This window comes from Monodon monoceros, unplaced genomic scaffold (genome assembly GCF_005190385.1).
Source record: "Monodon monoceros isolate NGI ecotype Baffin Bay Population unplaced genomic scaffold, NGI_Narwhal_1 Super_Scaffold_9, whole genome shotgun sequence".
NCBI lineage: Eukaryota > Metazoa > Chordata > Mammalia > Artiodactyla > Monodontidae > Monodon > Monodon monoceros.
In genome coordinates, this window is record NW_021703786.1 from 6,135,423 (window position 1) to 6,148,041 (window position 12,619).

The window sequence follows — 12,619 nt, forward strand, 5'->3', positions numbered from 1 at the left end:
GTATAGTTTATTTACTGATTCATATGTATATATATATATACATATGTATATATATGTGTATATATATATATATTCTTTTTCAGATTCTTTTCCAATACAGGTAATTACAGGACATTGAATATAGTTCCCTGTGCTATATAGTGAGTCCTTGTTATTTATCTACTCACTGTGGTTTTGATTTACATTTCCTTGATGATTAGTGATGTTGAGCATCTTTTCATGTACTGGTTGGCCATCTGTATGTCTCCTTTGGAAAAAATGTTCTGCTCATTTTTTAATTGAGTGGTGTTTTTGATGTTGAGTTGTATGCATTCTTTGTATATTTTGGATATTAACCCCTTATAGGAGATATTGTTTGCAAATGTCTTCTCCCATTCAGTAGGTGGCCTGTTCATTTTGTTGATAGTTTCCTTCACTGTGCAAAAACTTTTTAATTTGAAGCAGCCCAATTTGTCTGTTTTTGCTTTTGTTTCCCTTGCCTCAGGAGATATATCCAAAAAAATGTTACAAAGACTGATGTAAAAGTGTAGTGGTTATGTTTTCTTCTAGGAATTTTACGGTTTCAAGTCTTTGATCCATTTTGAATTTATTTTTGTGCATGGTGTGAGAACATACTCTAGCTTGAGTCTTTTGCATGTAGCTGTCGAGTTTTCTGAACACCATTTATTAGGCTGTCTTTTCCCCATGATGTATTCTTACCTCCTTTGTCATAGATTAATTGCCCACACAAGTGTGGGTTCATTTCTGGGCTCTCTATTCTGCTCCATTGATCTGTGTGTCTATTTTTGTGCCAGTACCATACTGTTTTTTTTTTTTAATTTATTTTTGGCTGCATTGGGTCTTCGTTGCTGTTGCGTGGGCCCTCTCTAGTTGCGGCGAGTGTACGGGCACACCAACCCTCGCCATGGTGTGCGAGCTTCTCATTGCGGTGGCCTGTCCCATCACGGAGCATGGGCTCTAGGCGCACGGGCCTCAACAGTTGTGGCACGTGGGCTCAGTAGTCGTGGCTCGCGGGCTCCAGAGTGCAGGCTCAGCAGTTGTGGCACACAGGCCCACTTGCTCCACGGCATGTGGGATTCCCCTGGACCAGGGCTCGAACCCATGTGCCCTGCATTGGCAGGCAGACTCTCAACCACTGTGCCACCGGGGAAACCCCAGTACCATACTGTTTTGTTTTGTTTTTTTTTATGGTACGTGGGCCTCTCACTGTTGTGGCCTCTCCCGTTGCGGAGCACAGGCTCCGGATGCACAGGCTCAGTGGCCATGGCTCACAGTCCCAGCCGCTCCGCAGCATGTGGGATCTTCCCGGACTGGGGCATGAACCCGTATCCCCTGCATTGGCAGGCGGACTCTCAACCACTGCGCCACCAGGGAAGCCCAATACTGTTTTGATTACTGTAGCTTTGTAGTATAGTTTGAAGTCAGGGAGCATGATACCTCCAGCTTGGTTCTTCTTTCTCAAGAGTGTTTTGGCTATTCAAGTCCTTTTGTGTTTCCATACAAATTATAGAATTATTTGTTCTAGTTCTGTGGAAAGTGCCATTGGTATTTTGATAGGGATTGCATTGTATCTGTAGATTGCTTTGGGTATTATGGTCATTTTAACAATATTAATTCTTCCAATCCATGAGCACCGTATATCTGTCCATCTGTGTCATCTTTAATTTCTTTCATCAGTGCCCTACAGTTTCCACCTACAGGTCTTTTACCTCCTTAGTTAGATTTATTTCGAGGTATTTTATTATTTTTGATACAATTTTAATGGGATTATTTTGTTAACTTCTCTTCCAATAGTTTATTGTTAGTGTATAGAAACACAACGTATTTCTGTATATTAATTTTATATCTTGCAACTTTACCAAATTCTGATGAGTTCTATTAGTTTTTTGGTGGCATTTTTAGGATTTTCTATGTATAGTATCATGTCATTTGCAAACACTGACACTTTTACTTATTCCTTTACAATTTGGATTCCTTTTATTTCTTTTTCTTATCTGCTTGCTGTGGCTGGGACTTCTAATACTATGTTGGATAAAAGTGGCGAGAGTGGGCATCCTTGTCTTGTTCCTGATCTTAGAGGAAGTGCTTTCTGCTTTTCATCATGGAAAATAATGTTCAGCTGTGTGCTTGTCATATGTGGCCTTTATTATGTTGAGGTATGTTCCCTCTATACCCACTTTCTGGAGAGTTTTTAATCATAAATGGATGCTGACATTTGTCAAAAGCTTTTTTTCTGCATTTATTGAGGTGATTATATGATTTTTGTTCTTCAGTTTGTTAATGTAATGTGTCACATTGATTGATTTGTGGATATTGATCCATCCTTGCATCCCTGGGGTAAATCCCCTGGATCGTGATGTATGATCCTTTTAATGTATTGTTGCATAGGTTTGCTAATATTTTGTTGAGGAATTTTGCATCTATGTTCATTCATCAGTGATATTGGCCTATAATTTTCTTCTTTTGTGATATCTTTGGTTTTGGTCTCAGGGTGATGCTGGCCTCATTGAATGAGTTCAGAAGCATTTCTTCCTCTGCAATTTTTTGGAATAGTTTGAGAAGGATAGATGTTAACTCTTCTCTAAACATCTGATAGAATTTACCTATGAAGCCATCTGATCCTGGGCTTTTGTTTGCTGGAAGTTTTAAAATTACTGATTCAATTTCTTTACTGGTAATTGGTCTGTTCGTATTTTCTATTTCTTCCTGATTCAGTCTTGAGAGGTTGTACATTTCTAGGAATTTGTCCCTTTCTTCTAACTTGTCCATTTTATTGGTGTTTAATTGTGTCATGGTAATTTATTATGATCCTTTGTATTTCTGTGGTTTTGGTGTTGACTTCTTTTTCATTTCTGATTTTATTAAGTTGGGCCCTCTCTTTTTTCTTGATGAATCTGGCTAAAGGTTTATCAGTTTCGCTTATCTTCTCAAAGAACCAGCTCTTAATTTTATCGATTTTTTTTTTTGCCTCTATGTCATTTATTTCTGCTCTGATCTTTATGATTTCATTCCTTCTACTAACTTTGGGTTTTGTTTGTTCTTCTTTTTCTAGTTACTTTAGGTGTAAATTTAGGTTGTTTATTTGAGATTTTTCTTGTTTCCTGAGGTTAGCTTCTATCACTATAAACTTTCCCCTCAGAACTGCTTTTGCTATGTCCCATAGATTTTTGGATTGTTGTGTTTTCATTTTCACTTGCCTCTAGGTACTTTTTTATTTCCTCTTTGATTTCTTCAGTGACCCATTTGTCACTTGGCTTAATTTTCTCTATTCCTGATGATCACTGTCTGAGTACAGTTGTAAAGAATAGCTACCTCCCAAATACTTTTCCTGGACTCATGGTAGTTTCACACCTTCTTTCGTAACTTCAGCCTTACCATCTGGGATCAAGAAGAGAGCGATCAAGCTCAGGCACCATGTGGAAATTTAATTTTTATGTGTTTTTAGTCATCATGTATTTATATTTTATATCCTACCCTTTTTTTCATTTAATAGTATTTCATATAAAACTTTCCAGTTATTGGACCTTCTGGATTGGTGAACACATCAAGGTGCTGGGAGGGTGTTGTGTCTGGAGAGGACATGGAAGCTGTGTACCCCTCACCCCATACTGTGCCCTACGTATCTCTTCCATTTGACTGTTCCTAAGTTGTATCCTTCATAATAAACCTGTAATAGTAAGTAAATTGTTTCCTGAGTGAGTTGTTCTAGTGAATTATTGAACCTTGGAGATGGATTTGTAGGAACCCCCAAACTTTAGCCAATTTAGATAGAAGTGTGGGTACCCTAACCACCCCATTTGTGACCAGTGTCTGATGTATGAGACTGAGCCCTTAAACCTGTGGGCCTGATGCTAACTCTGGGTGGTTAGTGTCAGAATTGAGTTGAATTGTAAGACACCTAGTTGGTGTCAGAGAATCAGAGAATTGGTTGTTGATGTGAAAAAAAAAACCCACGTTTGGTATCACAAGTATTGTGTGTTAAAACAGCTCTTTCAGTGTCAGAAAAAATGTGGGATTTGCTAAAACGGCCTTGCTCACTGAAACATGTGATTTGGGAAGAGGAAAAGTGAGTGGAGTATAAGGAACCTTTAATCCCTGGGTAGTCATGTGGCCATCCACAGTATGGAGCAGCAGCTGTGGTGGGATAAATTACTAACAGTAAAAATTAATAGCTCCCAGGGAGTTGGTACACTGGATACATAAGAAATGCAAACGAGGGCTTCCCTGGTGGTGCAGTGGTTAAGAATCCGCCTGCCAATGCAGGGGACAGGGGTTCGAGCCCTGGTCCAGGAAGATCCCACATGCCGCGGAGCAACTAAGCCCGTGCGCCACAACTACTGAGCCTGCGTGCTACAGCTATTGAAGCCCGGGCGCCTAGAGCCCATGCTCCACAACGAGAGAAGCCACCGCAATGAGAAGACCGTGCACCACAACAAAGAGTAGCCCCGCTTGCTGCAACTAGAGAAAGCCCGCGCACAGCAATGAAGACCTAATGCAGCCAAAAATAAATAAATAAAAATTTTAAAAGAAACTGCAAACGAATAAGAAAAAAGCAAAACACACAGTCCCTAAGTTATTGTTATCTGTAAAGACTAAAATGATATTAAAAGAGAGTGCTGGGTCAGACCTTGATACTGAACCGTGCTCACATTTCTATCAGTCTGAGCTTCAGCCTCAAGCCTCAAAGCCACCCCAAAAGGATGGATTATGTGGGGACAACAGAGAGTAGCTCCAATACCTCTGGTCACCAAGGAGGTGGTCCACATTGGGGGAGGGCAAAATCAAGAAACAATTGAAACTAGAGGGTACAGCGTGAGGAATCTTATTTTGTGGATTGGTATCATCAGTTTCCTGAAGAACCTTTACTAGAATAGATTATGAGAGTAATTTAGGAGCACTGTCTCTGGTTTTGAAAGCTGCAAAGTGGAAGAGCATGTTTGGGTTGGTGTAGGACCCACAGCTCACGATGGAGCAATCACAGGTGGCTGTGCAAGATTCAGAAACATAACAGGCTGTTCCCAAGGAAACACCAGTCTGGTGAATGACTAAAATGTCTCCTGAGAAGGGAGACAGTCTGACTCTCCCTATAAAGGCCAAGTGAACACCGCACATGAAGCGGCTGGTATGCTCTGTATGCAAGCCGTGTGGGACTGGCTTTATGGTGACCAGGGTATTCACCTGCAGCAAAATGGGTTTATTTGGGAACAGCAAAGAACTACAATTCAGGACATAAAATCTTTGACGAAGCACCAGCAAGTTTGGAGAACAAAGGAAAAGAATGTTCCTTTATAAAGGAAAAGGAGGTATTGGGAGGGGCTGTTGTAAATAAAGAGTCCATTGGAGGAAACTGGGAGTGCCAAGTGTAGTGGCTTTTCATTGGCTGAGTGGTGACAGCCTCTCATTGGCTGGGCTGTTGCTGGGCAAGGAGAAATTCTTCCTTCTCCTGCTCGGTAGTAAAGTAGTAATCTTCTTCCTGTTGGAGATGCAAAGGTATGTCTCTTCCTATTGGGTCTGCAATTGACTACAAGTGGTAGTGCATAAGAGCTCCCCATTCTGGCCTCCTGACTCCATTTTATTTAATTAATTAGTTTATTTTGGCCACACAGCATGTGTGATCTTAGTTCCCCGACCAGGATTCGAACCTGTGCCCCCTGCAGTGGAAACGTGGAGTCTTAACCACTGGACCACCAGGGAAGTCTCATCCTGACTCCATTTTTTTTTTTTTTTTTTTTTTTTTTATGTGGTATGCAGGCCTCTCACTGTTGTGGCCTCTCCCATTGCGGAGCACAGGCTCCGGACGCGCAGGCTCAGTGGTCATGGCTCACGGGCCCAGCCGCTCCACGGCATGTGGGATCTTCCCGGACCGGGGCATGAACCCGTGTCCCCTGCATCGGCAGGTGGACTCTCAACCACTTGCGCCACCAGGGAAGCCCCTGACTCCATTTTAAATGAGGTTTCTGTTTATCAATTTTCACACCTGTAACCCAGGTCATGGTAAATTCTGTGGTTAAGGGGTGCCCTTTTTCGCTGGGCACCCTGTGTAACTTTACTGCTGCAAAATCAGCAATAATCCCAGAAGCCTTATCGAATTTGCTGTCTCAGTTTCTCCTCATGGGCTTTACAGATGCTAATAAAAACTCTAGGTTAATGAACAAGAGAATGTGGAAAGGTGGGGGGAGGGGCGGATCAAGGGATGCATCCCAGCAGGATGGAAATCCTTAGAAATGAGATAAATAAAACTGGACATTGATGGGATTGAAACAAAAGTCTTAATACAGCACGCTTGAAGGTTGGGTGGACAAAAGGGACCCCCTGGTGGCCCCAAACAAGTCCACTCTACTTACTTCAGTTTGAAGAAATTTTTGTAAATTTAAAAAGCTGGCAGACAAAGATCACAGTGAGAAACCTGACCTGGAGTAAGTTGGGGCAATAGCTAGGCAGTAAACCAAGATGAAGACTGTTAAAGTAACCAGATTAGGGCCAAGATGGAGTCACTCACGCTAAACCACATGTCATCAAACCAAAACTTCACTAAGTTTTTATGTTGGGCTCTCCTGGAAAAGGAAGACCTAAGCCAACCCATCAGCTCTTGCCTGCTCAGCACAAATTACCTGGCCCAGCTCTTCTAAGACTTCCCTTTGCTCCATGTAAGGAAAGAAACCCTGCCTTAACAAATCAGCAAATGCCCAGTATAACTTCCTTGTTCCTGCTCCCTTCTGCCTATAAAATTTCTTGCCTTGTATAGTTCTTTGAGGTTCCTATCTATCTATTGCTAGATTGATGCTCCCCAATTTATGAACCTCTGAATAAAGCCAACGAGGTCTTTAAATTTTACTCATTTGGGGCTTCCCTGGTGGCGCAGTCGTTGAGAGTCCGCCTGCCGATGCAGGGGACACGTGTTCGTGCCCCGGTTCGGGAAGATCCCACATGCCGCGGAGCGGCTGGGCCTGTGAGCCATGGCCGCTGAGCCTGCGCGTCGGGAGCCTGTGCTCCGCAACGGGAGAGTCCACAGCAGTGAGAGGCCCGCGTACCGCAAAAAAAAAAAAAAAAAAGATAAGCAAAGCTGAACACTAGCTAAAGTGGTGAGGCTAGACTTCATTCAGTAATACTTTTGCAACAGGAGAGTCCAGCATAAACTCAACTCAACTTCAATTTGTGCAGGGGTCTGAGATAGAATTATAAATTTGAGGTCAGTGGTATATAAATGGTGTGTTGATTGCCTTCCCAATATCATTTCTCTTCCTTTTTTTTCCCAGTTGAGATATAATTGACATATGACATTGTGTAAGTTTAGGGTGTACAGTGTGTTGGTTTGACACATTCCTGTGTTGCAATATGATTACTACAATAGTGTTTGCTAACACCTCTATTACGTCCCCTAATTATCATCTCTTTTTTGTGATGAGAACAATTAAAATCTAGTCTCTTAGCAATTTTGAAGTTTATAATAGAGCATTGTTGACTATAAGTACTATGCTATGCATTAGATCTCCAGAACTTTTTTATTTACTAGTAGCAAGTTTGCACCCTTAAACATCTCCCAGTTCCCCCACCCACCCGACCCCACACACCCAGCCCCTGGTAACCACCATTCTATTCTCTGTTTTTAGTTCAGCTTTTTAGATTCCACATACAAGTGATATCGTATAGTATTTGTCTTTCTCTGTCTGACTTATCTCTTAGCATTATGCCCTCAAGTTCCATCCATGTTGTTGGATGCAAATGGATGAATTTCCTTCCTTCTTTCTCATGGCTGAATAGTATTTCACTGTATATATTTAAATTTCCTCCCTTCTATCAGAGTCTTAAATTTGTTCAGGATACCATGTGCCCAGTTAAATATACCTTCCCTGACTTCCTGGCTGCTGGAAATTGTCAGCTCTGACCAAAGAGGTAAACAGAAGTAGTCAGGTAAGAGTTCCAGGAAACTTTATACAAAGTGATAGATTAGGCTTTCATAAATTTTTGTCATTCCCCCATCTACCTGCCTGGAATATGAAGTTGAACCTGGGGGCAGAGCATCTATCTTGTTATTTAAGGCAAAAAGAGCATGAGAATGAAAGCTACATGTGAGGATGGTGGAGAGGAACAGTCAAGGGTCCCTAGGACGCTGATGACATGGCAGAGCCCAGATCATGTATTTTTTTTTAACATCTTTATTGGAGTATAATTGCTTTCCAATGGTGTGTTAGTTTCTGCTGTATAACAAAGTGAATCAGCTATACGTATACATGTATAGCTATACATGTACATATATAGATATATAGTATTTTTAATCTTACTAGAAAAATAAGCCCCCGTTTGGTTAAGCTAGAATAGTCACTTTTTTAGCTGTACAGTCGTCCCTCAGTATCCATGGGGGATTAGTTCTGTTGCAGGAAAGGGGATCCCTCCCAGGGCTCTTGTCTAACACTCAGAAATGAATTGTCCGAGGAGACACATGCTGGCAAAGCAAGAGACGTTATTGGGAAGGGGTGCCCGGGTGGAGAACAGTAGGGTAAGGGAACCCAGGAGATCTGCTCTGCCACGTGGCTCACAGTCTCAGGTTTTAGGGTAATGGGGTTAGTTTCCAGGTTGTCTCTGGTCAATCATTCTGACTCAGGGTCCTTCCTGGTGGCCCGTGCATTGCTCAGCCAAGATGGATTCCAGCAAGAAGGATTCTGAGAGGTTGGTAGGACATATAGACTGGAGTCTCCTCTCTCCTTTTGACCTTTACCAAATTCTTCCGGTTGGCGGTAGCTTATTAGTTCCACGTCCCTTACCAGGACCTCCTGTTGTAAGATAACTCACGCAAGTGGTTAGGATCATATCTGGCCAGGGTGTGTGGTTTTGGTCAGTGGTTCCCCTAACAGTTCCAGAACCCTCCCCAAAAGGATGCCAAAATCTAAGGAAGGTCAAGTCCCTTATACAAAATGGCATAGTTGGCCCTCTGTATCCGTGAGTTCCACACCCATGGGTACAGAAGGGGCCAACTGTATGTAGGCAAATGCAGTCCTGACACTGATGGCAACTGAACCCAAGGGCCTTAATGCAATTGCACAGGGATAGAATCTAGACAGTGAGAGGAGAGGAGGGCCTAGGAAGAATCCTGTGAGAACTTGTAACACTTAACGGCCAGGTACTGGAGGCTGACTTGCAAGGGAGAGTGTTTGAGAAAGAGTGCTTGGAAGTATCGGCAAGACCAAGAAGGAGAGGGATTAAAAGAACGAGCTCTGTCACCAGAATTCAATCCTGGCTCAGGTTACTACTAGCCAGATGACCTACGGTGATTGACTTAATTGTTCTGTGCCTCAACTTCCTCATTTGTAAAATGAGGATAATAATAGGGTTATTGTGAGGATGAAATGTGAAGGGCATAGAGTAAGCCCTCAGTCAAGACTAGCTGCTGTTATTGGTAATCATCCCACAGAAAGAGGAAGTTTTTCTTTTTCGTAAAGGCTTATCTCTTGGGAAGCCTGGCACATGGTATTATCCCCCATGGGATTATCAGACATTAGTCATCAGACAGGTCTAATGAAATTTCTCTCTATGGTGTCGCAAAATTCCTTTTCCAAGTCTGCCTGGTTGGCCCTGTAGTTGTACACTGGCAAAAAGTTTTCCATTCAAAAAAACATTTAGAAGCGTTTGTTGAACCCCTTTCATGTGCGAGGACTGTGTTGGGTGATGGTGGGATACAAAGATGAATGTAATATTGTGTGTGTGTGTGTGTGTGTGTGTGTGTATGCATGGGGGAGGGGGCGGCAACAGCGACTGCTACTCTCTTGTTTTTGCTAGACTTGAACCAGATCAGATGCGAACCTGAGGGAAGCACCTTGTGGAGTCCAAGGATGAAGCTAACTTGGCAGACGGCAGAGCCAAGAGACAGAGAGATATAGAGAGTCCCAGTGCAATGGCATGTTTGAACACTGGCTCGAACAACGCCTTGTGAAAATTAATAAAGGGAAACCCTACTAAAATTGTCAGGAGGCCAGAAAGGGGAGATCTCATGCACATACAATTCAGATCCCAACCAGAAGAGATGTACCTTGCGTCTCCAGCAGGAAGTGACAATACTTTATCACCTCCAGAAAGAAGAAAAAAGATTCTCTTTGCTTGGCAAGAGCTCAGCCAATGAGAGAGTGTCACGACTCAGCCAATGAAAAGCCACTCTACTGGGAAACTTCCAGTTTTCCTCTAGTGGACATTTTGTTTGTAATAGCCCCTCCCAACTTCCCCTTCTCTTCTATAAAAGAGTCTCCTCTCCTTTGCTTTACCGGGACTTGCATGTGGTTTTCTGTAATTGCATGTCCCAAACTGCAATTTTTTGCTACTTCCAAGTAAACCCATTTTGCTGATAAAATAACCGGCTGTTTATTGTTTTAGGTTAACAAGCTGAAGAGAGTCGTATTTTCTAACTTTTCACGAATGGGATCCAATAAATTGCTTAAACCATTTTGAATTAGATTTTCCTTCACTTAGAATGGAAACAGCCCTAAATGATGCTGGTGATAACATTTGCCTCCTGCCTTAAAATTTACTAATGACTTTGTTCCCAGTTGTTAATGCCCTAATTAAATGAACTGTTGAAGTTGCATAGTTAGCCAGTTTCAGAAACTGGAGTAAATTCTAAGTATCTTTTTTCTTTTTAATTACATTATGGAAAATTTCAAACAAATACAAAAGTAGAGACAATGGTATAATGAACCACTATGCTTCTCTCACTCTTTTCAACAGTTAACCAACTCATGAACAAACTTATTGCACCTAGTCTGCCCTCCATCCCCTCCATCTGATTAGTATGCCCGGATCATAGGACTGCATCGTATCTGCCAAGGAGCAGGGAGAGGGGAGATCTAGCCCACTTTAGACCCCAAGACTCCTCCAGCAGAGGATTCCCCTTGATGGTGGTAAGTCAAAAAAGCTGACTTTCCATTTTAAGTGGTAATAACAGTAATACAAAAGAGAGAGAGGGTAATCAGGAAAAGCTTTTGTATAGGAAAAAGGATTAAACTGAGCTCTATGAGGTGGGTTGAATGTAGGTACCTAAAGAGACAAGAGAATAGGATTTATTTTTTATTTCGAATATAATAAATAAGTATAATAGTAAGAAAACTTGGAAAATTAAGAAATGTAGGAAAAATAGTCATTAAAATTCTTATTAACCAAAAAGCCATTGGGGTTTGGATTTTAATGTTTGATTTTTTTTTTGTTTTGTTTACTTGTTTTTTGTTTTTCTTTCTATATATAGGTTAATTGTAACTGTACTGCAAGTTTATATCCCTATATTTTTATTTAACAGGGTAAGCAGTATTCTAAGTTACCGTGGACTCTTTGTAAACATAATTTTTTTTTCTTGCTGTGCCATGTGGCTTGCGGGATCTTAGTTCCCTGACCAGTGATCAAACCTGGACCCCTGGACCCCAGCAGTAAAAGCACTGAGTCCTAACCACCAGACTGCCGGGGAAGTCCCTGTAAACATAATTTTTAATAGATGCATATTTCATTAAGGATGTATAGCATGGTTTATTTGATCAATCTCCCATATTTTGGCATTCTGATCCCTTTTATTGTGTCTGATTATATATAACTGTGTAATGAGTATATTTTTTCTTTAAAACTTTTTCTGAATTTTGAGTTAAATTGTAGCAAAATTACTGGTAAAAGAGTATGAATATTATAGAATGGGGTATTTCTAATACTGATTTTACACCATCTTATATTGTTATCTCAAAAGGTGATTCAAACTTCTTAAGGTAAAATTGATAGAAACATTAATTTTAAGAATATAAGACCTAGAGTGTATGTCACAGAAATATAATTTGGGGTTTGCTTTTTTTTTTTTCTGGCCGTGCTGCACGGTTTGTGTGTGGGATTTTAGTTGCCCAACCACCAGGGAATTCCCCTACAAATATAATTTTTAAGTGGGCACACAGCCATCCAGAAAAAAGACTACATTTCCCAGCCTCCCTTGTAGCTAAGTGTGATCATGTGATTAAGTTCTGGTCAGTGAGATATAAGCAGAAGTGTTCTCTTGGCAGTGGATGGAAACCTTCCCCAATGGGTGCTTTTTGCCTTTTTTTTTTTCCTCTTCTTTTTTTACTTTACTGGCTGGTAATATGCATGCCATCATTTGGGATAATGAGCATAAGGACAAAAGCCTAGTCACAGTGGGAGACAAGCTGGAAGAGGCCAGGGTCACTGAGAACTTTGAGGAATGCACCCACCATTCCACTCCCTCCACTTCCCTCCCCTTTGCATGGGAGAGAGGAAGTTCCATCTTAAGCCACTGGCGGTTTGGGTTTTCTACCACATACAGCCAAACCTTATTCTAACTAAATATGGCTTTAGAAACTAGGAATAGCATTGTTACACTCTTTTTCATCAGCCCAGAGAAGGAAAGAGTTACTGCCCTGGCAAAAAGCATTTCAAATGTACTTCGAGAACATGTCATTAGGTTTGGCTTAAGTATTGCTGATTCCAACAAAAAAGAAAACTTTAGTGGCAACAGCCGGAAATCCCAAGTAAAACTATAGGATTCATGATGTCCAACTTCCAATTTAGTTACCTCAAGTGTAAAAGAAAAAAAAAGAGAGTAGGGGTAGGGTAAATATATCCCAGTTTATCTTTTTTCCAGAGATTA

General features: G+C 41.3%; 1 protein-coding gene across 7 annotated transcripts in view; it reads left to right on the forward strand.

Annotated features, from left to right (window-relative positions):
* SCPEP1 (serine carboxypeptidase 1) overlaps positions 1-11,520 on the forward strand; it is a 73,221-nt gene extending 61,701 nt beyond the window's left edge. For 3 of the 7 annotated variants that reach the window (XR_003791933.1, XR_003791937.1, XR_003791939.1), the window contains 2 exons: positions 10,714-10,886; positions 11,279-11,520. The gene's annotated coding sequence lies outside the window, so the exon portion shown is untranslated. The other 4 variants (XR_003791935.1, XR_003791936.1, XR_003791934.1 and 1 more) reach the window with 4 other exon arrangements.
* Positions 11,521-12,619: the final 1,099 nt, after the last annotated feature.